This window comes from Giraffa tippelskirchi, chromosome 4 (assembly GCF_054371585.1).
Source record: "Giraffa tippelskirchi isolate mGirTip1 chromosome 4, T2T-mGirTip1v1.2.pri, whole genome shotgun sequence".
NCBI classification, from domain to species: Eukaryota; Metazoa; Chordata; class Mammalia; order Artiodactyla; family Giraffidae; genus Giraffa; species Giraffa tippelskirchi.
Genome location: NC_137278.1, coordinates 30,846,604 through 30,871,089, shown reverse-complemented (window position 1 = coordinate 30,871,089; position 24,486 = coordinate 30,846,604). Strand labels below are relative to the sequence as shown.

Sequence of the window (24,486 nt, the reverse complement as noted above, 5' to 3'; positions counted from 1 at the left end):
AAAACCAAAAGCTGACGTTTTGAAAAGATAAAAAAAAATTATTAATACTTGAGTTAAGACTGAGTACCTTTTTCAGGAGTTTATTTTTCAGGGGTTCACTAAGACTCACTAGCATTAAGATGTAAATTCTCCTCCAAATTAATTCATATACTCAAAAATAAAATTAGTTGTTTACTTTTTGCATATCTAGTGCATTTTATGATCAGAGAATATAAATCTATTTTTGTTTTATTATATATTTATAATGGGGGTTTTAAATGATTGAGGCTTTTGCTCTTTAAATAAAGACTACATTTTCTCTTAATCATGACTTCCCCCAATGATGAATTCCAGATTAAAGTGGAATGTCTATCTAATGTTAGAAAACTGGATGATTCTATGACTGGATCCAAAAGTGCTTACCTCTTATAGTCCCTCTAAATTAAACTAAGTGCTTTTCATATTTTCAAGATTTTTTTCCTTCTTTCCTTGATTTAAACGCACAATTTGAAAATGCAAAGAAACTTGGACTGGCTCTTCACATTGATATAGTTTAAACTATTAAAGAAAGGAATTTATAGTTAGGTTAGTCCAATTTACATTATACTTAGTTTGGTTTTTCTCACTGTATATATCTAGCTTATTTGTATTTGTAATCAACAGTGCTATAAAATATTTCTTGGATGATAAGATTCCTCATGATTACTACTTTGTGTTCTTTCATCTTTGAAGCAATGTATCTTTGAATTTCCCTAGATAAATCTGCGTAAGAATTGGAAAGTAGTAATCGAATATAGCAAAAACGGCATTTTTTCATCTAGTCAACCACAAACCCAGGTTCTGTCATTTTCTGCCTTTCAAGGAAGAGCATTCCTCAAAAATCATTTGTGTAGTTAACACTGCAGATAAAATCTTTGTGAAATAATGCTACTGTCTTCCATAAAACCTGCGAGTTTTTACAGGTACTTTTTTAAAACCAGGCAGTAACTGAAGCCAGATGGATCCTGCTGATGACTGAGGGTCCTGATGACTCATGACCAAACATGTGAGGGAATACAGAAACAATGCTGAGCATACTCACTCAGCGACTGCATGAAGACAGAAAAGCACAAGATAAATCCATATTCCAAAAAGATATGTAGACAATGAGAAGTAAAAAATATGAAAACCAAGAGATAGTTAATACACTGAGAACTAAAAAAGACAGGAGGAATATGAATGAATAAGGAGAAAAAGAGTAGTGCTGATGATCTGATGTTTGTTATTATGAAATTAGTAAGCTTATTGTTCTTAAAATGTATCTCTAGTATTTATTATGTATTATCTGTGCTATTCAGAGCTCAGTATTTTAAGTCTTATCTCACCCCCAGGAGTCCAAAGCAGGCGATCTGATATGGATGGTACAAACTCCTTATAGACCCTCATGCCTGGAGGCTTCCCATTACTTACTTGTTCCAATTCTCTCCTTACGGGTAAGGCCTTTCTGCCTTCATTATCTGCTTCCAATTCTGCCACAAGTGCTAGCTAGTGCAGCACCTCAATTCCTTTAATTTCGTTTAATAAATTATTCAGTTTAATCTGTTAAATTCAATCTGTTTTAAGAATCACATGAGGAAACAAGGTGATAGAAAAGTACCTATAATGCACTTAATATATAGAAAGAGTAAAAAAGGAAATCTATAAAACACTCCTCCTTTGTTACTTTGGAGTCAGGCAGAGGTACAGGGCCAGAATTTTTAAATATAGAGAGAAACAGAACAAAGGACTATCTATGGATCTACCACCCAGAAGTAACAACAGTAAACATTTTTGATGAATTTTTCTTTTTTAAAAAATGAAGTATTATCAATAAATCAGAAGTCCCCACACTCATACAAAGCCTACTCCCCTTCCTTTTGATAGAGATAACAACTGGCATAAATTTAATATATATCTTCTGGTCAAATTTTTTCTATCCATCAATAAACAATATGCACTGATGCTTTATGCTTTAAAATATACATGCTTAAATTTTATACTATATATATTAAAATTACAATGTTTATAAGGTACTTTAATAAAATTAGTGCAGATTGAAGGTTGTCTTTATCATAAAGTTACTTTAACTTTTCTTCTTTATGATACACTTTTTGATGATGAGAGAAAGGGATAATGTCAGCCCAAACTCCCAGCGTGCTGGGATCAATAGCTTACTTTAGCTACGCTGTCATTCAATAATAGGTTGTTATAAGTAAACCATTAACATTAGTGGCAATTATAAATTATTTTGGTTACATGTAGTTAAGATTCTGAAGTTACATCTGTGTTCTTACTAACTCTACCCTAAATAAACTGTAAGAAAGAAAAGGACACCTAAAAAACTGTATGAAGAAATAAGTTTTTTTCCTTGGGATGGATCAAAAGGTTTTCGTGAAAGAATGAAGAAAAAAGTGATGCCACCAACTTTCCTATTAGCGATGACACAAAAGTCATACTCTCCAAACCAAAGACAAAAACGATCTAAATGAAATTTGAAATCAAGCCATCCATAACAGTTTTCAAATGTCTATAAAGTTTATTTATTTGACTTCTCTACAGTATATAGTTGTCTTTTCTTATTAACACTGTGAAGAGAAGGCCTAAAAGAAATCAAGACTTTAAAAATAGAACTGTTCTTCTTAATAGAATAAAAATATTTGCTTATTTTTTCTTGTTAATCTTCAATTTTTAGAAGACTGACTTCATTGTTCTTATGATTACAAAATGCTTTTACGAATATCTTGCCATTTCTCTCCAGAAAAGTACTTATTTCTTCACACAATTTTTGGGGTGTCTTAAAAATCTGGGTAAATTCATAGGTATTTTTAGAAGATAAAATTGCATTACGTTGGAAAGATAGGTAAAATAACGTTTTTTGATAAGAACAACAGTTCCAAAGGGACAGAGCTGGGAAACAAATCTTGGTAAATGGCAAGTATTCCACAGTGAATCAGCACTACAGAGAATGACCTCAGGGAAATTTTTCATACACATGTGCAACAAGAGACGTGAAGAAAAATATTCATGTTAGCAATGTTTATGAGAGCAAAAAACAGGAATAACCCAGGTGCACATCAATAACAGCATGGATTAGCAAAGCCTAGTCTATTGACCGGAGAAGGCAATGGCACCCCACTCCAGTACTCTTGCCTGGGAAACCCCATGGACGGAGGAGCCTGGTAGGCTACAGCCCATGGGGTCGCGAAGAGTCAGACACGACTGAGTGACTTCACCTTCACTTTTCATTTTCATGCACTGGAGAAGGAAATGGCAACCCACTCTATTCTTGCCTGGAGAACCCCAGGGACGAAGGAGCCTGGTGGGCTGCCGTCTATGGGGTCGCACAGAGTTGGACACGACTGAAGCGATTTAGCAGCAGCAGTCTATTGACACACTAAAACCTCACACTAGTGAAATAAACTGACCAAGATCTAGCTATTCACATCTGCCTACAGGCAACCAGTTCCTTCTGAAAATCCAGGTAGTTGAGTTCAGTTCAGTTCAGACACTCAGTTGTGTCTGACTCTTTGCAACCCCATGGACTGCAGCACGCCAGGACTCCCTGTCCATCACCAACTCTTGGAGTTTACCCAAACTCAAGCCCATTGAGTCAGTGATGCTATCCAACCGTCTCATCCTCTGTCATCCCCTTCTCCTCCCATATTCAATCTTTCTAGCATCAGGGTCTTTTCAAATGAGTCAGTTCTTCACGTCAGGTGGCCAAAGTATTGGAGTTTCAGCTTCAACATCAGTCCTTCCAATGAACACCCAGTACCGATCTCCTTTAGGATGGACTGGCTGGATCTCCTTGCAGTCCAAGGGACTCTCAAGAGTCTTCTACAATACCACAGTTCAAAAGCATCAATTCTTCGGTCCTCAGCTTTCTTTATCGTCCAACTTTCACATCCATACATGACTACTGGAAACACTATAGCTTTGACTAGACGAACATTTGTTGGCAAAGTAATGTCTCTACATTTTAATATGCTGTCTAGGTTGGTCATAACTTTCCTTCCAAGGAGTAAGCGTCTTTTAATTTCATGGCTGCAATCACCATCTGCAGTGATTTAGGAGCCCCCAAAAATAAAGTCTGACACTGTTTCCACTGTTTCCCCATCAATCTGCCACGAAGTGATGGGACCAGATGCCATGATCTTAGTTTTCTGAATGTTGAGCTTTAAGCCAACTTTTTCACTCTCCTCTTTCACTTTCATTGAGAGGGTCTTTAGTCCTTCTTCACTTTCGGCCATAAAGGTGGTGTCATCTGCATATCTGAGGTTATTGATATTTCTCCTGGCAATCTTGATTCCAGCTTGTGCTTCCTCCAGCCCAGCGTTTCTCACGATGTACTCTGCATGTAAGTTAAATAAGCAGGGTGACAATATACAGCCTTGACGTACTCCTTTTCCTATTTGGAACCAGTCTGTTGTTCCATGTCGTTCTGTTGCTTCCTGACCTAAATACAGATTTCTCAAGAGGCAGGTCAGGTGGCCTGGTATTCCCGTCTCTTTCAGAACTTTCCACAGTTTATTGTGATCCACACAGTCAAAAGGCTTAGGCATAGTCAATAAAGCAGAAATAGATGTTTTTCTGGAACTCTTGCTTTTTTGATGACCAAGTGGATGTTGGCAATTTGATCTCTGGTTCCTCTGACTTTTGTAAATCCAGCTTGAACATCTGGAAATTCTCGGTTCACGTATTGTTGAAGCCTGGCTTGGAGAATTTTGAGCATTACTTTACTAGCATGTGAGTTGAGTGCAATTGTGCGGTAGTTTGAGCATTCTTTGGCATTGCTTTTCTTTGGGATTGGAACGAAAACTGACCTTTTCCAGTCCTGTGGCCACTGCTGAGTTTTCTAAATTTGCTGGCATATTGACTGCAGCACTTTCACAGTGTCATCTTTTAGGATTTGAAATAGCTCAACTGGAATTCCATCACCTCCACTAGCTTTGTTCGTAGTGATGCTTTCTAAGGCCCACTTGACTTCACATTCCAGGATGTCTGGCTCTAGGTGAGTGATCATACCATTGTGATTATCTGGGTCATGAAGATCTTTTTTGTATAGTTCTTCTGTGTATTCTTGCCACCTCTTCTTAATATCTTCTGCTTCTGTTAGGTCCCTACCATTTCTGTCCTTTATTGAGCCCATCTTTGCATGAAATGTTCCCTTGGTATCTCTAATTTGCTTGAAGAGATCTCTAGTCTTTCCCATTCAACTGTTTTCCTCTATTCCTTTGCACTGATCACTGAGGAAGGCTCTTATCTCTCCTTTCTATTCTTTGGAACTCTGCATTCAAGTGGGTATATCTTTCCTTTTCTACTTCATTTTTCGCTTCTCTTCACAGCTATTTGTAAGGTCTCCTCAGACAGCCATTTTGCTTTTTTGAATTTCTTTTTCTTGGGGATGGTCTTCCTCCCTGTTTCCTGTACAATGTCATGAACCTCTGTCCATAGTTCATCAGGCACTCTATCAGATCTAGTCCCTTAAATCTATTTCTCACTTTCACTGTATAATCGTAATAGATTTGATTTAGGTCATACCTGGATGGTCTAGTGGTTTTCCCTACTTTCATCAATTTAAGTCTGAATTTGGCAATAAGGAGTTCATCATCTAAGCCACAGTCATCTCCCTGTCTTGTTTTTGCTAACTGTATAGAGCTTCTCCATCTTTGGCTGCAAAGAATATAATCAATCTGATTTTGGTGTTGACCATCTGGTGATGTTCATGTGTAGAGTCTTCTCTTGTGTTGTTGGAAAAGGGTGTTTGCTATAATCAGTGTGTTCTCTTGGCAAAACTCTATGAACCTTTGCCCTGCTTCATTCTGTACTCCAAGGACAAATTTGCCTGTTACTCCAGGTGTGTCTTGACTTCCTACTTTTGCATCCCAGTTCCCTATTATGAAAAGGGCATCTTTTTTGGGTGTCAGTTATATAACGTCTTGTAGGTCTTCATAGAACCGTTCAACTTCAGCTTCTTAGCATTACTGTTTGGGGCATAGACTTGGATTACCGTGATACTGAACGGTTTGCCTTAGAAACAAACAGTAGTAATAAAGCATTATCAAGTATGGGCTCTGGAGCCCAACTCCATCATTACCTACTTTCTGACCTTAACCTCTCCATGCATCAGTTTCCTCAACTACAAAAACCAGGGTAATATTTGTACATACTCAACAACTGTTCGGATACTAAACATTTAATGTTGCTGTTGTTTAGTTCTTATGTCGTGTCCGACTCTCTGTGATCCCATGGACTGTGGCCCACCAGGCTCTTCTATCCATGAGATTCTCTAGGCAATAATACTGGAGTGGCTTGCCATTTCCTTCTCCCCAGGGATCATATCTTAACGTATGTTAATTTTGATTACTTGCTCCCCTTAAAAAAGGCCGAAAACACCTTAAAACCAAAATTGTGTGTTTAAACAGCCTGCATATCGACTACTAAATCTAAAATATAAATGACTCTTACATCTACTTTTATACTTACATTAAAGAGATAAATACTGAAAAGCCTATACCAGTGGATTTTAATACTAACAATTCTTATAATACACCTGTTTTGGAGACATGCTATTTTCAAAAGAATTGCTACCAGAATCTCAGATATCACCCTTGAAATCTTTTTCACTCTCATACCCTATGTATGTTACTCACCAAGCCCCATCTAGTCTATTTCAAAAATAAATCATCAATCAACAGACATACAAATCCGACACCCTATTCCTGCTTAGACTCTTTCCATGAAGTTTTATCTCATATATGACAAAACCCAAAACTCACAACACACAGTACGCTACACTCGAGCCACACTAATCTGTCCTTCAGTTCCTTTCCATTCCCCAGTCTTTTTCCCCCATTCCATGGCCTTCACTACAATACTATCTCTGCTGTGAATAATCCCTGTTTTCTTCACCTGCTCAATTCCTTATTCATTGTTCAAGCTCTAACTCCAATTCAATTTCTCTTACCCCAGTAATCAAAATCAGCCCTCCATGACAGTTTCAACTTTTTCTTCATAGAATTAAAAATACATAGTTTTTACATATTTGTTTGTGTGATTATGTATACCACTTACCTTCCTCACTAGACTGTAAAACAGCAGGTGTACATTTTTAAACTGGCACAGAGTAGGTACACAACATTTCAGAAGTTTAATTTGTGGAATTAGTGAATCTGTTCTAATTCAAGAATGGCAGTGAAGTTGAAAGCCCAAAAAGAATGAGGATCATTAAACTGGTCAAAGGACATTACAAATCTTTCTAAACAAATTCAAGAGGAGTATGAATGGGATGAGGGGGACAAACTAGATTATTAACATAAGGGATTAGGCAAAGGTTTGGTGGTGAGAACACAGGGAGGAAAGAAAGATGAAAGTAGTAAAACTGTTAGATTAGTCTACTAATTGGAGAATGCCTATTTCTGTGGCATCATTCTGCAACATAATTTACCTCTCTGCTTTGGTCATACTGCAAGAGAAAACACCAGGGTTTGGAGAGAGTCCATATTCAAAGAGCTAAAAATGAAATGTAACACCTAAACTACAACAGTTTAGTTCTTTCCTAAAGAGCAACTCTACTAAAATGGGGGAGAGAAAATCAAGAAGAGATGAAGATGTAGTAGCTTAATGAGAAACAGGAAAGTCTGAGAAGGAACAAAGATACTTAAAAGCAACTGAGGGGAAGTTAAGTCTTGCTGGATGATAGAGTGTAAACTACCCCTTTTACCCCAATAAAATCTTTAGGAATGGCTTGGTTTTATTCATCACCAAAAAAATAATGTTGGTATGACATTTTTTATGTTTCTTACTTGTTTTCTACTTTGCAAGAACTCTTGAAAAGAGCTCCAAGGACAGAGAATGGTAGTCTAAGGAAGACACAATTTGTTCCCCCACCACACAACAATTATGAAAACACACAGGCAGTTAAACTGAATGACAGAGTATTCTATTTCTTATTAAAAAACAACATATTTCTTCAGGCCAACTAACCAGTTAGCAAACTGGTTAATGTAAGGCCATAATGAAGTCAAGGAGTATGGGTCTGGATCCCTATGATCCATTAATATTTCTATTCCAAAATCTAAGGCTATGTGCATAATCATTGGTAAACTGCCTTTCAAATGAGAGAAGCTGGATAGTCCATTAATGGCAGACATGAGAGTATGAATAGACGAATGAAAGTCATCACTATCATTATTGGCAAAATTTAAAGTATTCTGAATCCAGGGTCATATTAGTTTGTGAAAAAGGTCAAAGAACCTTTGAAAGTTTGGAAAATAATTCTATTTTGGGCTCATGTAAATTTTTTCAAGAAAGTTCACCATGTAATTTTAAGTCTAAAACAAACCCAAGTGAATACTTTCCAAGAATAAATTAAGGATTACATTCAAAAAGAAATGACTACTTATAATGTAATTATCTCATTTTAATGATGCTTAAATTAAAGTAATTAATTTAATAGAGGGAAAAGAACTTATGAAAGGTCCTGTTAACTGTTGATCATAGTAGAAGAGTTTAAAAAAAAATTTTTTTTGTTTAAATTCCTCTCATGTTTAGATCTAACAAAAGCAATAATGTAATGTAAGTAGTAAGTAACATCATATTCCTAATCATAATTGAAAAGACAGTACAAAATGTCTACTCTTTCCTATTTAACCATCTGGAACATGTTAGAGACTCCTGAAAGCAAGAAAAATCTGCAAGTATAATTACACTCTGGGACTATTAGCATGACATGCTTCAATAAATACTCCTAATAGGATTTGCTGATATAATAATTGGCACTAAAATGGATGGATTTTCTTTATTCGGCTATTTGTTCTTACTGACTAAATACTCAAGAAAACCAATAAATTGTCCCTCCAATAGAAAACAAACAAACAAACAAAAGTCCACCAAGCAAGGACAAAGTGTGACAGGTTGCAGAGGCAGAATGCAAGGGATGAGCAAAGAGCAAAGATTTGCAAACACCTGAGTTCAATTTTTATTTTCCCTCCCACTGTTTCCCTTTCTTTCTCCCTTCCTCCAACCCCAATCTGGCATGACTATCTGCTCTCTAGTCAGAACTGACTTGGTTAGGGTTAAAAGAAAATGTTGTGTGTCATCTTGCAGTTGGTCAAATTCCAGTAGGCTGAAGGCCTTCAGACAATGATAACATGGAAAAACATTCAAAACTCACTCTACTCCTGATGGGTTTGGAGATGTAACATTTAGTTACCTAAACTGGAAAGGTTAAGCAAAGGAAGAACCCAACCAACTAAGATGTTCAGGAAGACAGTTCTGGCAGCTGAGCAACAGAGTGAAGGAGGCTGTTGTGATAGACTAGTTCTGATACACTGAGTAGCTGAACCAATGCAGCAACAGCGGGGTTGAATGAGACACTGGACTAAACCAACAAGAGGAGGAGGTGAAAAAGAGAGCCCCAATTGCCAGCATGTATGAATTATGAAAATAATTCATGTTTTCTGTACAAGTCTAGAAAATACAAACAAATAAAAAGAATACAATAAAAACCACCCAAAACTGTTTCATCTAGAATTAATGCAAACATTTGTATACATAGTCTTCTACAAATATAGAATACACATGTAATTCTTTATAATTTTGTTTTAATGATCAGTGCACATATTAAGAGACTTTATTCACTAAATTTTTAACATAATTTTCTTTATTATTAATTTTATTTATTTTCGGCTGTGCTGGATCTTGGTTGTTGCATGCAGGCTTTCTCTAGTCGCAGCAGTAGGGGCTACTCTCTACTTGTGGTGCTCAGACTTTTCATTGTGATGGCATCTCTTGTTGCAGAGCAAGGACTTACAGACTTCAGTAGTTGAGGCACGTAGGCTTAGTTGCCCCATGGCATGTGGAATTTTCCCTGAACAGGAATCGAATCCATGCACCCTGTGTTGGCAGGCAGATTCTCAACGACTGGACCAACAGGGAAGTCGACTAAATCTTTATACACACAACTTCTCATGTTATTAAATATTCTTCTACATTGTCTGTAAGATATATTTTTCTGTGTGTGTGAGTTTTTAAGCAGAGTGTGGCACTTTAGATTAGTTCCAATTTTTTGCTATTAAAAACAACGCTATGATGAGGTATCTTTCTGGCTAAAACTTTACTTTCATTCAGGATTCAGTTCAGTTCAGTCGCTCAGTTGTGTCGGACTCTTTGACACCCCATGAACCGCAGCATGTCAGGCCTCCCTATCCATCAGCAACTCCGAGTCCACCCAAACCCATGTCCATTGAGTCGGCGATGCCATCTAACCATCTCATCCTCTGTCATCCACTTCTCCTCCTGCCCTCAATCTTTCCCAGCATCAGGGTCTTTTCAAATGAGTCAGCTCTTTGCATCAAGTGGCCAAAGTACTGGAGTTTCAGCTTCAACATCAGTCCTTCCAATGAACACCCTGGACTGATCTCCTTTAGGATGGACTGGTTGGATCTTCTTGCAGTCCAAGGGACTCTCAACACCACAGTTCAAAAGTATCAATTATTCTGTGCTCAGCTTTCTTTATACTGCAACACTCACATCCATACATGACCACTGGAAAAACCATAGCCTTGACTAGACGGACCTTTGTTGACAAAGTAATGTCTCTGCTCTTCAGCATGCTATCTAGGTTGGTCATAACTTTCCTTCCAAGGAGTAAGCGTCTTTTAATTTTGTGGCTGCACTCACCATCTGCAGTGATTTTGGAGTCCCCCAAAATAAAGTCAGCTACTGTTTCCACTGTTTCCCCATCTATCTGCCATGAAGTGATGGGACCAGATGCCATGATCTTAGTTTTCTGAATGTTGAGCTTTAAGCCAACTTTTTCACTTTCCTCTTTCACTTTCATCAAGAGGCTCTTTAGTTCTTCTTCGCTTTCTGCCATAAGGGTAGTGTCATCTGCATGTCTGAGGTTATTGATATTTCTCCTGGCAATCTTGATTCCAGCTTGTGCTTCCTCCAGCCCAGCGTTTCTCATGATGTACTCCGCATATAAGTTAAATAAGCAGGGTGACAATATACAGCCTTGACGTACTCCTTTTCCTATTTGGAACCAGTCTGTTGTTCCATGTCCAGTTCTAACTGTTGCTTCCTGACCTGTATACAGGTTTCTCAAGAGGCAGGTCAGGTGGTCTGGTATTCCCATCTCTTTCAGAACTTTCCACAGTTTATCGTGATCCACACAGTCAAAGGCTTTGGCATAGTCAATAAAGCAGAGGTAGATGTTTTTCTGGAACTCTCTTGCTTTTTCGATGATCCAGCAGATGTTGGCAATTTGATCTCTGGTTCCTCTGCCTTTTCTAAAACCAGCTTCAATATCTGGAACTTCATGGTTCACGTATTGCTGAAGCCTGGCTTGGAGAATTTTAAGCATTACTTTACTAGCGTGTGAGTTGAATGCAACTGTGAGGTAGTTTGAGCATTCTTTGGCATTGCCTTTCTTTGGGATTGGAATGAAAACTGACCTTTTCCAGTCCCGTGGCCATTGCTGAGTTATTTGCTGGCATATTGAGTGCAGCACTTTTATAGCGTCATCTTTCAGGGTTTAAGTAGCTCAACTGGAATTCTATCACCTCCACCAGCTTTGTTCGTAGTGATGCTTCCTAAGGCCCACTTGACTTCACATTCCAGGATGTCTGGCTCAAGGTGAATGATCACACCATCGTGATTGCCTAGGTCGTGAAGAACTTTTTTGTACAATTCTTCTGTGTATTCTTGCCACCTCTTCTTAATATCTTCTGCTTCTGTTAGGTCCCCACCATTTCTGTCCTTTATTGAGCCCATCTTTGCATGAAATGTTCCCTTGGTATCTCTAATTTGCTTGAAGAGATCTCTAGTCTTTCCCATTCTATTGTTTTTCTCTATTTCTTTGCACTGATCGCTGAGGAAGGCTTTCTTATCTCTTCTTGCTCTTCTTTGGAACTCTGCATTCAAGTGGGTATATCTTTCCTTTTCTCCTTCGCTTTTCGCTTCCCATCTTTTCACAGCTATTTGTAAGGCCTCCTCAGACAGCCAGTTTGCTTTTTTGCATTTCTTTTTCTTGGGGATGGTCTTGATTCCTGTCTCCTGTACAATGTCACGAACCTCCATCCATAGTTCATCCGGCACTCTATCAGATCTAGTCCCTTAAGTCTATTTCTCACTTCCACTGTATAATCATAAGGGATTTGATTTAGGTCATACCTGAATGGTCTAGTGGTTTTCTCCACTTTCTTCAATGTCAGTCTGAATTTGGCAATAAGGAGTTCATGATCCGAGCCACAATCAGCTCCTGGTCTCGTTTTAGCTGACTGTATAGAACTTCTCCATCTTTGGCTGCAAAGAACATAATCAATCTGATTTCGGTATCAACCATCTGGTGATGTCCATGTGTAGAATCTTCTCTTGTGCTGTTGGAAGAGGGTGTTTGCTATGACCAGTGTGTTCTCTTGGCAGAACTCTATTAGCCTTTGCCCTGCTTCATTCTGTACTCCAAGGCCACATTTGCCCGTTAATACCAGCTGTTTCTTGACTTCCTACTTTTGCATTCCAGTCCCCTATAATGAAAAGGACATCTTTTTTTGGGTGTTAATTCTAGAAGGTCTTGTAGGTCTTCATAGAACTGTTCGACTTCAGCTTCTTCAGCGTTACTGGTTGGGACATAGACTTGGATTACTGTGATACTGAATGGTTTGCCTTGGAAACCAACAGAGATCATTCTGTCATTTTTGAGATTGCATCCAAGTACTGCATTTCGGACTCTTTTGTTGACTATGATGGCTACTCCATTTCTTCTAAGGGATTCCTGCCCACAGTAGTAGATATAATTCAGGATTATATGCTCTAAATAAATCCTACAAATACCAAGTGTCCTGTAATGGGAGTCTAGGTATATATTAAAGACATTTAGCCAAGACTGAATTTACAGGAGATAACAGATGTCTGAGAGAGAAGCTAATGAATTTTCAGTTATGTACACATTAATTATGAATATGACATCCAAGTAGATCTATCTAGCTGACTTCCAAAGTTGTGGGATATAAAGGTCTTCAGAATCAACGACATATTGATAATAATGGAATAGATGAGAGGACCAAGAAAAAGTATGAAGAAAGGAGAATGGATTACTTTGGAAACATTCCCATATTTAAAGAAGGAGGCAGTTACAGCCAGAAGATCAAGTAACAAAAAAAAAGAAAGAAAAGAAAGAAGATGAATAAAGATAAGAGAAAAACCAGAAGTTGAGACCAGAGAGACCATAATGTCCAGTTTCAAGAATTATTTTGAACCTGACAAAACAATCACAATCCCTTTGAGGGAAACAGCAACACACATCTGTCAGATATCACATATTCTTTCACAGTTCCAACAGTAAATCACACTGCATTCCTTCTAACGACCTCTTTTTGTTGTGAATCTGAGTTTATAGTAGGTGCTGTGATAAAAAGCAAGCACCATGTGGAAATCAACATGAAACAGGAAATGAGGGTCACAGTACCCAAGCTAAGCCCAAGATGTGAGAAGTTATGCAGTACTCTCAGATGCACACATCCTGTTAGTAAGCAACTGTGGTTATTTAAGAATAAAATTAAAATATTACTGCTTCTTTGAATTCATGTGTATTATTTTTTCAAACAGCTGCTAAGTTGCTAGCACATACATACTTATTAAGTTTTTTGACCTAACTACTTGATAAATGTAGCTATTAGGTATCCCTTGGATCGAAGGACACTATGAACTCAGAAATGGTAGTCACATCCTTACCAGACCCTTAGTTACATCCATTATACCCTTACTATGAATATACTCAAACTAAGAATCCAAAAAAAAATGTAGATAGTGAAAGAAAACTTTTATTAACAAATAAATGGAAGATTTAACAATCTGAGTTTATGCTAGGAATAGAAGTATGGAATAGGAATATTCCAAAGATATAATAAGTATTATAAATATTATTCACAAATAATTCATAACGGAGAAAAGCCAAGTGATGATTCCAGAAGTTACTGGTAAAACACCTGATTAACTTCAACATTACTGATAAAATTTTTATAAAAATCATTAAGATTTTTAAGAAAGACTTTACTTTATAAAGGATATCTAGAGAACACAGAAAATACTGTAGATAACTGTAAAATATATGATGCATACACTTTAAAAATAGAAACAAGTCAAGGACATTCACTAATCACCACCTGTATTCCACTTGTACAGGGAATACTTAGTCTTTCTAGCATAGTATATATAACAGGAGGTGAAAGAATTAGTATGAAGGAAAACTTGGCCAGAAAATGGGAAACAAGAAACTAGATCATCACACATGGCATAATTTTGAGGACTAAGCCTGAAGGTGGCATACATTACTTCTACTCACATTCTAGAGACTAGAACTCATTTAAGTGGACATTCCTAATGCAAGGGAGGTGTAAAATACAACCTAACTCTGTGCCCAGGAAGAAGAGGAAATTTTTAGTGTACATCTAGCCCTCCTGTGCAACAAACCAAGCTGGAAAACAATTTAGCACTAAAACTGAACGTGCATATATATATACTCTATGACCTAGCAATTCTATTCCTAGGTGGAAATGCCTGTACATGTATATACCACTAGACACTGTAAGAAACTCACTGAAGTATTGTTCATAATAGCAAAAACAAAATCAAGGATAAAACAATTCATCACATATTCATAACTAGCTATGAAAATAAATGTGCTACTGCTGCTGCTGCTGCTGAGTCGCGTCAGTTGTGTCCGACTCTGTGCGACCCCATAGACGGCAGCCCACCAGGCTCCGCCGTCCCTGGGATTCTCCAGGCAAGAACACCGGAGTGGGTTGCCATTTCCTTCTCCAATGCATGAAAGTGAAAAGTGAAAGTGAAGTTGCTCAGTCGTGTCCGACTCTTAGCGACCCCATGGACTGCAGCCTACCAGGCTCCTCCGTCCATGGGATTTTCCAGGCAAGACTACTGGAGTTGGGGTGCCATTGCCTTCTCCAAAATGTGCTACAGAGCAATGCAAATGAATCTTAAAGTAGATATTAAGAAGAACATATACAATATACTGCTTTTATACTGTTCAAAAATAAATAAATCAGTAGAGTATGTGTGTGTATGTGTTGAGGAGCTTCAGTCATGTCCAACATTTTGCGACCCTATGGACTATAGCCCGCCAGGTTCCTCTGTCCATAGGATTCTCCAGGCAAGTATACTGGAGTGGGTTACCATGCCCTTCTTCAGAGTATCTTCCCAACCCAAGGATCGAACCTGCCTCTCTTATGTCTCCTGCATTGGCAGATGGGTTCTTTACCACTAGTGACACCTGGGAAGCCCCAGTACAGTATATTACTTAAGTATAGATATATATGTAAAAAGTATTTTAAATTAAAAAGTAACAGTCACAAAATTCAGTATAGTGTTTAGATTTAGAAGGTGACAAAATGAGGGATGTGCTGAGAAAGGTTTATTTACACTAGGAATTTCCACTGTATTGGTAAAATTCTATTTCTTAGGCTGGTATTTATACTACTGCTTGGTCCATATTAACATACTAAACAATATTTTATGTCTATTTTCTAATGGAAGGCAATAAATTTTTATTAAGTGGATTAAGGAGATTACAGAACAGTATTTTATGGAGAATAACTTCAATGTTTTCGAATATTCAAATAACCCTATTTCTTTCCTTATTTATTAACCAAAATACATTGTCTTGATTACCTAGAGAACTATACACGAAACTACTGGTTATCACATAAACGTAGTGAAGAATTTAGAGTTTACTTAAAAACTTTAACAGTTCACCATCCAATTAGTTCCCCAATCATATGACCACTCAGTAAATTCTAACTGACAGCCACGTGGAAGTCTCAATGCTCTTCTTGAATTGTGACCATAGTGGTTATTTTTTGAAACTACAGAAGCAGTAACAATGAACAATGAAGTGGGGAAGACATAATAGCTCTAAGCAAGATTAAAGTACATGCAAAGGAAGAAATACTTGTAATCTGCCCTCCTGAGTAAAGGTGGGAGGAAGAAGGAGTTGTTTTCCACAGAATGATCTCCAGAGGAATTTCAATGAATAAAACTCTCAGGGCAATAAGTGGGATTAGGATGTTAAGGAGCTATTAAATCCTTTTCTCCCAGCATTGTTTCAAGTGTAGCTTCATTGTCTGATTATAAATCAACAGTATTATTTTTTAAAATATTGATGCTATAGAATTACGGAAAGTTTTCCATGTATACTTCACATTTTAAATATTCTAACTTTGTGACAAACCTTAACAATATCAGATACCATTTTTGTACTGCAAGATGATAACTTATACTGAAACCTTGAAAACACTGACTACTTGTAAAGAAAAATCATCTGACTGGATGAAAACTGGGATACCCAATATTAACTGAGGTAATGGAAAACAGTTTTATTTCAGTAATTCAAATTCTATGCATATCATAAAAACTGCTATAAATGCAATCCAAAGAAGAGATTTACCATGGGAGTAATAACAGTAAGAGGCAATGAGGTTTGGAGAAGAGAAATTAAATGGGGCTTGAGAAGCAGGCACAAGAAGAAATACCATCATTTAAAGAGGCTCCTATCTGGAAAGAAAGCAAGAGAAGATAGGCTCAAGCACAATGACAACAGTGGGAATATTTTGGCTCTGGACCAAGAAATATCCCAATTAATACCACTTGGGACTAGGGGCAAACCAAACTAATGAAAACAAAGGCACGTACAGTGTAATGACAAACTAAAGAATGACCAAAAGGAAATAACAGATAATCTCAATGCTACCTCAAGAAGTGACCAGTATTTTCATGAATTTTTGACATTGACAGATTAAAGAAGAGAATAGGAATTGAAAGGGAAAGAAAGGTAAATTATACAACTGATGATGCTACAATTGCAGGTCATATCAAAATGATTCATCATATATAATAAGCAGATAAAAGCTGTGTGTAAGTTACAAGATATCCAAATTAACAGTCTTATTTAAAATATGTAGTATCTTTTAGTCATCACTAAGCCTCCAACTCTCTTGCCTGGAAATTCCCATGGACAGAGGAGGCTGGTGGGCTGCAGTCCATGGGGTCGCTAAGAGTCAGAAACGACTGAGCAACTTCACTTTCACTTTTCATTTTCATGCATTGGAGAAGGAAATGGCAACGCACTCCGGTGTTCTTGCCTGGAGAATCCCAGGGACAGTGGAGCCTGCTGGGCTGCCATCTATGGGGTCGCACAGAGTTGGACACGACTGAGGTGACTTAGCAAGCCTCCAACTTGTGGGGCTTTCCATTTGCCTTATTAACCTCACTATGTAAAACATTTCAAATCCTATATATAAGAGCTTAAATCTGATACCTGCCATAAATTCTTCCCAGACAGCAGTCTTAAATACCCTCTCACTTTGAACTTCTACAGTTTTCATTGTCTTTGTTATAGTACATACCAACTATACATGTGATGGTTAGAGATGGTTAACCAGTAATTTCATGTCTGATATCTTCAAGTATTAAACTTCACACTATAAAGTTTATAATAAAAATATGCTGGTTTCACCAAGTAGAATAAAATTCCTTAATAAGAAAGTAGTATATTTTATGCCTCAGAGTAAAATATTAGAGTATTATAGTACAGTATACAGTAACTTTTATCCAATTGAATACCCCTTGAGACTTATCTATATATCATTCATCATATTCTACCTGTCCACTTTCTATATTTCCACATCAGTGTCAAAATTAACAACATTATTTTCATGGCACCAGACTGCCAATTTAGACAAAATTAGTGTATCTCTCTCAAATATGTCTCCAACATTAAATCACAAAGTTCTGTCAATTCTCTCACCAGTTGCTAAGAGATCTGGGGATTCTCTATTTACACATCTTTGCCAAGGTTCTCACATAATGTACATGGGCTTATAAACCACTTTCGTCCATTACACACACAGAATAGTACCTTAAGAAATGTTTTTTTATTTACTTACTTTCCTCCTAATTATTCCTCACAAGTTTTTTATAATTGCCCAGCTAAAAAATATAAAATATATATTCAAGGCCCCCTTTTGTTTTTTCCTTGTCTTTTCTTCTCTCAGCTTCTCATAAGGCTTTAATATTCTACTTACTGGGATTATCCCCCAACTCCATATATGTGCATAGCTATACACTTTCTTCCGGAGAAGGCAATGGCACCCCACTCCAGTACTGTTGCCTGGAAAATCCCACGGAAGGAGGAGCCTGGTAGGCTACAGTCCATGGGGTGGAGAAGAGTCGGACACGACTGAGTGACTTCACTTTCACTTTTCCCTTTCATGCACTGGAGAAGGAAATGGCAACCCACTCCAGTGTTCTTGCCTGGAGAATCCCAGGGACGGCGGAGCCTGGTGGGCTGCCGTCTGTGGGGTCGCACAGAGTCAGACATGACTGAAGCAACTTAGCAGCAGCAGCAGCATACACATTCTTAAAAATTTGATCAAAATTTCTATTCTTTAAGAATAGTTGCCTTCAACCCCATTCTGATCATTGTTTCTTGAAAATTTTCTATTCTGTATTATGTTATACTTGTTCATATGCTTTGTTTTCCCATGCTGCATTGACATAAAAATTCTATTATACAAATATATTCCTAGCCACAGCCATGAATGTTTCTTTTTAATTTTAACTTGATATTTCTTACACTAATTTCAATTTTTATAGCTAATTTATGACAATACTAAGGAATCTTTTTTCCCCACTGAGATTAATTACTTACGTGGTATCTATATGGTTAATTTTGTGTGTCAACTCGGCTAAGCCACAGTGCCCAGATATACAAACACCAGTCTAGATGTCGCTGTGAAGGGTTTGTTTGTTTGGGTTTTTTTCCATAACATTAACATTTAAATCAGGAGACTGTGAATAAAGCAAATGACCCTCTGCAATGTGGGTAGTCCCTCAATCAATTTATTCATTTAAAAACATATACTGTCTGCTGTGTGCTATCACACATCCTGAAGATTCAAAGTTGATCTAGATTCCTCTCCTCAAAGACTTGGGAGTGGGGGTGGTCTAGTTGAAGAAACAAATAATTAAAATAATGTAATAAATATTATAAGGTTATGAGCTCAAGATACTATTCATGGGAGCACAGGGAAGGGACTCATATATTAGCTGAAGCTCCTGCATCAATTGAATCTTAACTGCCTATTAACGAAAATATCGTTCATCATAGAGTCACCCTTGGAAACCAATTATATACCTTAAAAATACATAAATGAAGTAAAAACATTTTAAAAGAACAGAATGTGAAAACAAGCACAATATAAATACTACATTGTTACTATTTCTTTGGAGTGATTACTTTGTAAGAACTGGCTAAGGAATCTTAAAAGAGTAAGATTTAGAATGTTGAAGAATCTTTTTTCAGTTTAAAAGGCCAAACTGATTAACTCAAATTGGCAAGACACACAAATCTCACAGTTGATAAATCTCAAGCATACTATGTAAAATAAACATTGTAAAATGGGATCAGTCTTTCGATCTTTGAAATGTATATTAAATCATAAAATTCTTATTTTGAAAATCCTTCTTTTAAGTATACATGAAAAGTGACTGAAATTCAAGTTCATTTAAGGATACTTCCAATTAATTTGCCGCACACTTGCCATACACTTTTTTCCACACTTACAACTACACTACCATGTATTACCAAGTAATGTAAAAATTCAGGATCTATGTTCACAATGTAAAATATGACCACTAAATTCAAACATTAAAGAATTAACTTAAGAATAATAGTTAAATCTTTATCAGATAGTGTAAAATGGTAAACAAAACAAAATCTTTTTTCTCCCCCTGCGTTGGTCTTATATTTAAACAAAGAGATCTCCTTAATTACCAGTAGTCTGAGAATTTATAATATCTCACAACTCTATCAGATTGGTGTACTAATGACTATTATATAAAATGGCTGTCAATATTATTGTACAATATTTTTTCTTTGGGTTAGTAATTAGAAAGGAAAGCATCTTCCAACATTAATTAAACTGGTGATATTATTAAATGAACACAATCTCATATTTTATCACAAGTATTCTTTATCAACTAGTTAAACCTATATTCCCATAGTGGGCACATAATAAACATCTGTTAAATGAATGAACAAAATGTTCACAGGCCTGAGATTTCTTAGTCTGAAGTCTCACGACCTTGCTCCTATATTTTCATATGAAGAACACTGGAGTGGGTTGCTTTTTTATGAAGACTCAGAGATTTTCCTCTGGGCCTTTAGGGGCCCTCCATATACAGATCCTCTAAGAAACTACATAACGAGTATCATGCTAATGTTTCATGAAACAACTGGAGCAAATTTAGAGAGATCTCTATCGCACCTATAAAAGCTTTGTATTCAAATATCTTGCTACCAAGTTGAAAGTTCAAGAACCTTTGTGCATAGGCTGGAAGGTTAAAAATGTCCTAAGAAATCTATCAGGATGCCACAAGAGCCCTAGGGGAACCCACATTAATTAAACAAGGATTTAACAACAATATCCTTGAGTAAGTCACTTAACTTCTACGAGCTTCCATTTCCTCACCTATGAAAAATCGAAGTTGGTCGTGCCAAGATTCTACAGAAAGCAAAGCAAATTTACCTTCACTATTCCTTTGGAAGGCAAGAAGCTTCTAGAAGCCTTATTAAAAAATGCTTTTTGACTTTGGGTGATAGACAGCTTTGAGATTTCAATAAAAAGTCAGACACTTTATACCTCAAAATAATTTTCACAAGGACAAAACTTTGTATATAGTATCAGAAAGTTTAATGACCCTCTGAAGTGGTCCAAGGAACACATGTTATAAATTTCTGTTCTGTAAATTTATACAGAATTCAATAAACTGGGGACATGTTAATAAGTTTGGAGGAGAAAAAAAAGCACTTTGTACCTAAATCTTTTGGGTTTTTTTTAACAAATGAAATTTACTTTAAATTTCAAGTAATAGCAAAGAGGAATCAGTTACTTCAATGACTATCAAAGAGAAACCTGGTTTTGAAGAACTGAAAACTACTAGCTCAGATAATTAAGCTATCCTGGTATGTCAAGAGTCCCAGATTAACTGACACCCAAAACCATTATGACTATATCTCAATCTCAATTCTAATGAACCAACTATAATAAAAATATTTACTTAGGAATTCCAAATTTAAACAAATAGGTGCTCCTTTTGATTTTTTATTTGGACAATCCATTTGGAGATAGGCCTTCAATAAAGATATAAATGAAATACAAAATATTTAATTGCTAAAATGGCTTACATTTCTTAAAGATTAAATAGCAATGATGTATTTTGAGTTTAATGGTTTCATCACATCCTAATTTATAATTAAGACAGGTTAAGTCTATTAAGCTGCAACTTAAATTTGCTCATTATTTTACATTGCTAAGAAAAAAAAATTAACTTTTCCAATGTAAAAAGAAAGAAAGTAGAGGGGCCTGACTTAGCACACAGAGGGAAAAAAGAAACAATTATACAATTCTGTAGAGATTAATTAAATACATGCATCTAATACTGGTGTTAAGGTTTTACAAATCATCTTCAGAATAAGCCAAAAGGATACTAATATCTGCTCTTACAGCAGAGGTTCCAATGTAGATTTCTGTGTGTGTGTGCATGCTGCTGTTAGGATTTCTCCTGTCTAAAATGCGTCCCTGGGGAACTAGCAAGAAGAAATTCTATTATTATTTTCTGATGCAATAAAGGGAGAGGCCTTTCCAGTACTGAATTTAAGGAAAATACGTAATGACTCTGCCCCAGTTGTTATGGCAATATCCCTATCAGGAATATAAAAGTAAAATGGCTACAATTTCTGGCATATTCCTTTTTTGTATTTTCACTTAAACAGTATTTAATTTTCTTAAGGAAGATTTTTTTCATTACATCATGAAGTCATAAATTAAACTGTTTTATTATAAATTACAGTTTGTACAATTCACAAAAGAAAAACATTTAAACACAATTACATACTCCACTTATAGCAACATGGATTCTTGCTTCTACAATGTTTTACTTATAAATTACTGAGGAATTACTGTGTTTACTTGAATAACTTGCATATTTCCCAGCAAATATCTGGAACTTAATTTACAGTCCTCCTTACAAGCCTAATTTATCTTCTAGAGTCTTCTGTTTATCAAAGATTGGTACACTTACTAAAAATGATAACCAGTAGCAGAGTTAAGTAGCACTTCTCTCCTCTTTTGACTTCCCTGGTGGCTCAGACGGTAAAGCGTCTGCCTACAATGCGGGAGACCGGGGTTCAATCCCTGGGTTGGGAAGATCTCCTGGAGAAGGAAATGGCAACCCCCTCCAGTATTCTTGCCTGGAAAATCCCAAGGAAGGAGGAGCCTCGTAGGCTATAGTCCATGGGGTCACAAAGAGTTGGACTGAGAGACTTCAGTTTCACTTTCTCTCCTCTTTGGTTGTTTCTTTAGATTTCTAAGAAGATTTCTTAGAGCTGCAGATATATGGGTGAGGGTAGACTTCATATGTAAATGCCTCTATGAAAGACAGCAGGAAATTAGTCAAAAAATCAGAGCTTTACTCCCAGGATTTGCAACTAACCTGCTTTTGTGACATCAGGTATAGGATAACTTCTTAGGAACTCAGTTTCTGGAGTCTGTAAAATAAGGATATTGGAGCAGATGATCTCCAAGTTCATTTCCAATTAAGATACGTTAAGTTTACATTTATCGAAGTGTAAGAAACAAAATTGGAGTTAAGTCCATTTGACACTACAGACACGGCAATGTATGTAGGAACAGAAGATGGCAAAGAAACATCAAAAACAACATACAAAGTTCACATTTAAAGTTTCCTCTCACAAGTTAGGTTTGGGCTTATGACTGAAAATGGCTAGAGAGCCCACCACTTTTATCCAAATCCCCAGCATCGTCCCTTCTAGATGCCACTATTCTAATATCCACAGGAGTGCAGCCTATGAGTGTGTTTCCTCCCAATATAACCCTTCCCATACCTGGTCCAAGAAGAACTGATCCAGCTCATCTAGATCAGGGGTTAGCAGATTTTTCTGTAAAAGGCCAGAGAGCAAATACATCAGGTTTTACAGGCTATCCAGTCTCTGTACAGGATAGCAAGTACTCAATTCTGCCTTCAACGTGCAGAAGCAATCACAGACTACAAAAAATGAATGGGCATGGTGGCTATGTTCTAATAAAACTTTACTGAAAACAGACTGTAGGCAGGATCTGGCCCATAGACTGTAGTCTGCCAACTCCTGGTCTAGATAACATCAAGAAACAGGATGGTATAAATCAGCTATTCTAAATTTTTCAGAGTCCTTTCACAGCCTAGAGTAAGAGACAGCATAATACAGTAGAAAGTACTAATACAGGTACTTCGTGTCTGTGTGTGTGTGCATGTGCGCGCGTGCACATGCACACTCAGTTGTGTTTGACTCTTTGCAATCCCATGGACTGTAGCCCTCCAGGCTCCTCTCTCCATGAGATTGCCAGGTAAGGATACTGGAACTGGTTGCCATTTCCTCAGTTCAGTTCCTACTCCAGGGGATCTTCCCAATTCAGGGACTGAACCCATGTCTCTTGGGTCTCCTGCATTGGCAGGTGGATTCTTTACTACTGTGCCACCTGGGAAGCTTCAGATGTACATACTAGATGCTAAATAAATACAGATTTCCTTTCTCTTCTCAACACCACCATCCCTCAAAATTTACTTCTAGAAATCACTTATTCTGGCCCTCTCACAAGAGGTGGTCCTTGGTCCTGACAAATATGCTCCTGGTACCATTATACCACTGAAGAAGGGATAGGCTACTCACTTCAATATTCTTTGGCTTCCCTTGTGAGTCAGTTAGTAAAGAATTCGCCTGTAATGCAGGAGACCTGGGTTTGATCTCTGGGTTGGGAAGATCCCCTGGAGAAGGGAAAGGTTACCCACTCCAGTATTCTGGTCCGGAGAATTCCATGGACTGTATAGTCCATGGGGTGACAAAGAGTCGGACACAACTGAGCGACTTTCACTTCACCATTGAACCAAGATTTTAGTGCTCCTTCACTCCTCCCCTTACCCTCCCCCTTAATCGAAAGCTGCAACTTCATAACCTTATCCATCTGGGCCTCAAATGTCAGTATTACTTCACTCACTACTGGCCGTAGGGAGGTGTAAAGAAATAGAGAAGAGAGAGAAGAGGGTAGAGAGGGAGGAGATTCAGGTGGAGGGCAGGTGAGTGGTAGCATTACCTCCCTTTCCTGACTCTAAAAAGGAGCCAGGTGCTAGCCTACTGTTAATTTAAATGAAAACATGGTCTACTCTGGTGGGAATAAAGAACATTTCACTTTATGTGAAGTGCTCCCCATTGAAAGAACTCAGTTCCAACAGAAGGAAAAAATCCACAGTCAGCTTTTTTCTTCTGCTTTTATCTAGATCACTCTACCTCCAGCTGTGAAACTGACTAATGTTTTCAAAGCTCCAAGGACCTTACTAGTAACCATGGTTACTGCT

General features: G+C 37.2%; 1 protein-coding gene across 50 annotated transcripts in view; it reads right to left on the bottom strand.

Annotated features, from left to right (window-relative positions):
- The window catches only part of NCOA1 (nuclear receptor coactivator 1), a 220,887-nt gene that overhangs the window by 113,185 nt on the left and 83,216 nt on the right, over window positions 1-24,486 (bottom strand). For 12 of the 50 annotated variants that reach the window (XM_081592675.1, XM_081592702.1, XM_081592678.1 and 9 more), the window contains exon 3: window positions 22,570-22,624. The exons of 29 other annotated variants lie outside the window; for them this stretch is intronic. The gene's annotated coding sequence lies outside the window, so the exon portion shown is untranslated. Of the gene's footprint in view, window positions 1-402; window positions 538-1,428; window positions 1,572-17,676; window positions 17,824-22,569; window positions 22,625-24,486 lie in introns of those variants that run through there. 9 more of the 50 variants (XM_081592698.1, XM_081592712.1, XM_081592676.1 and 6 more) reach the window with 5 other exon arrangements.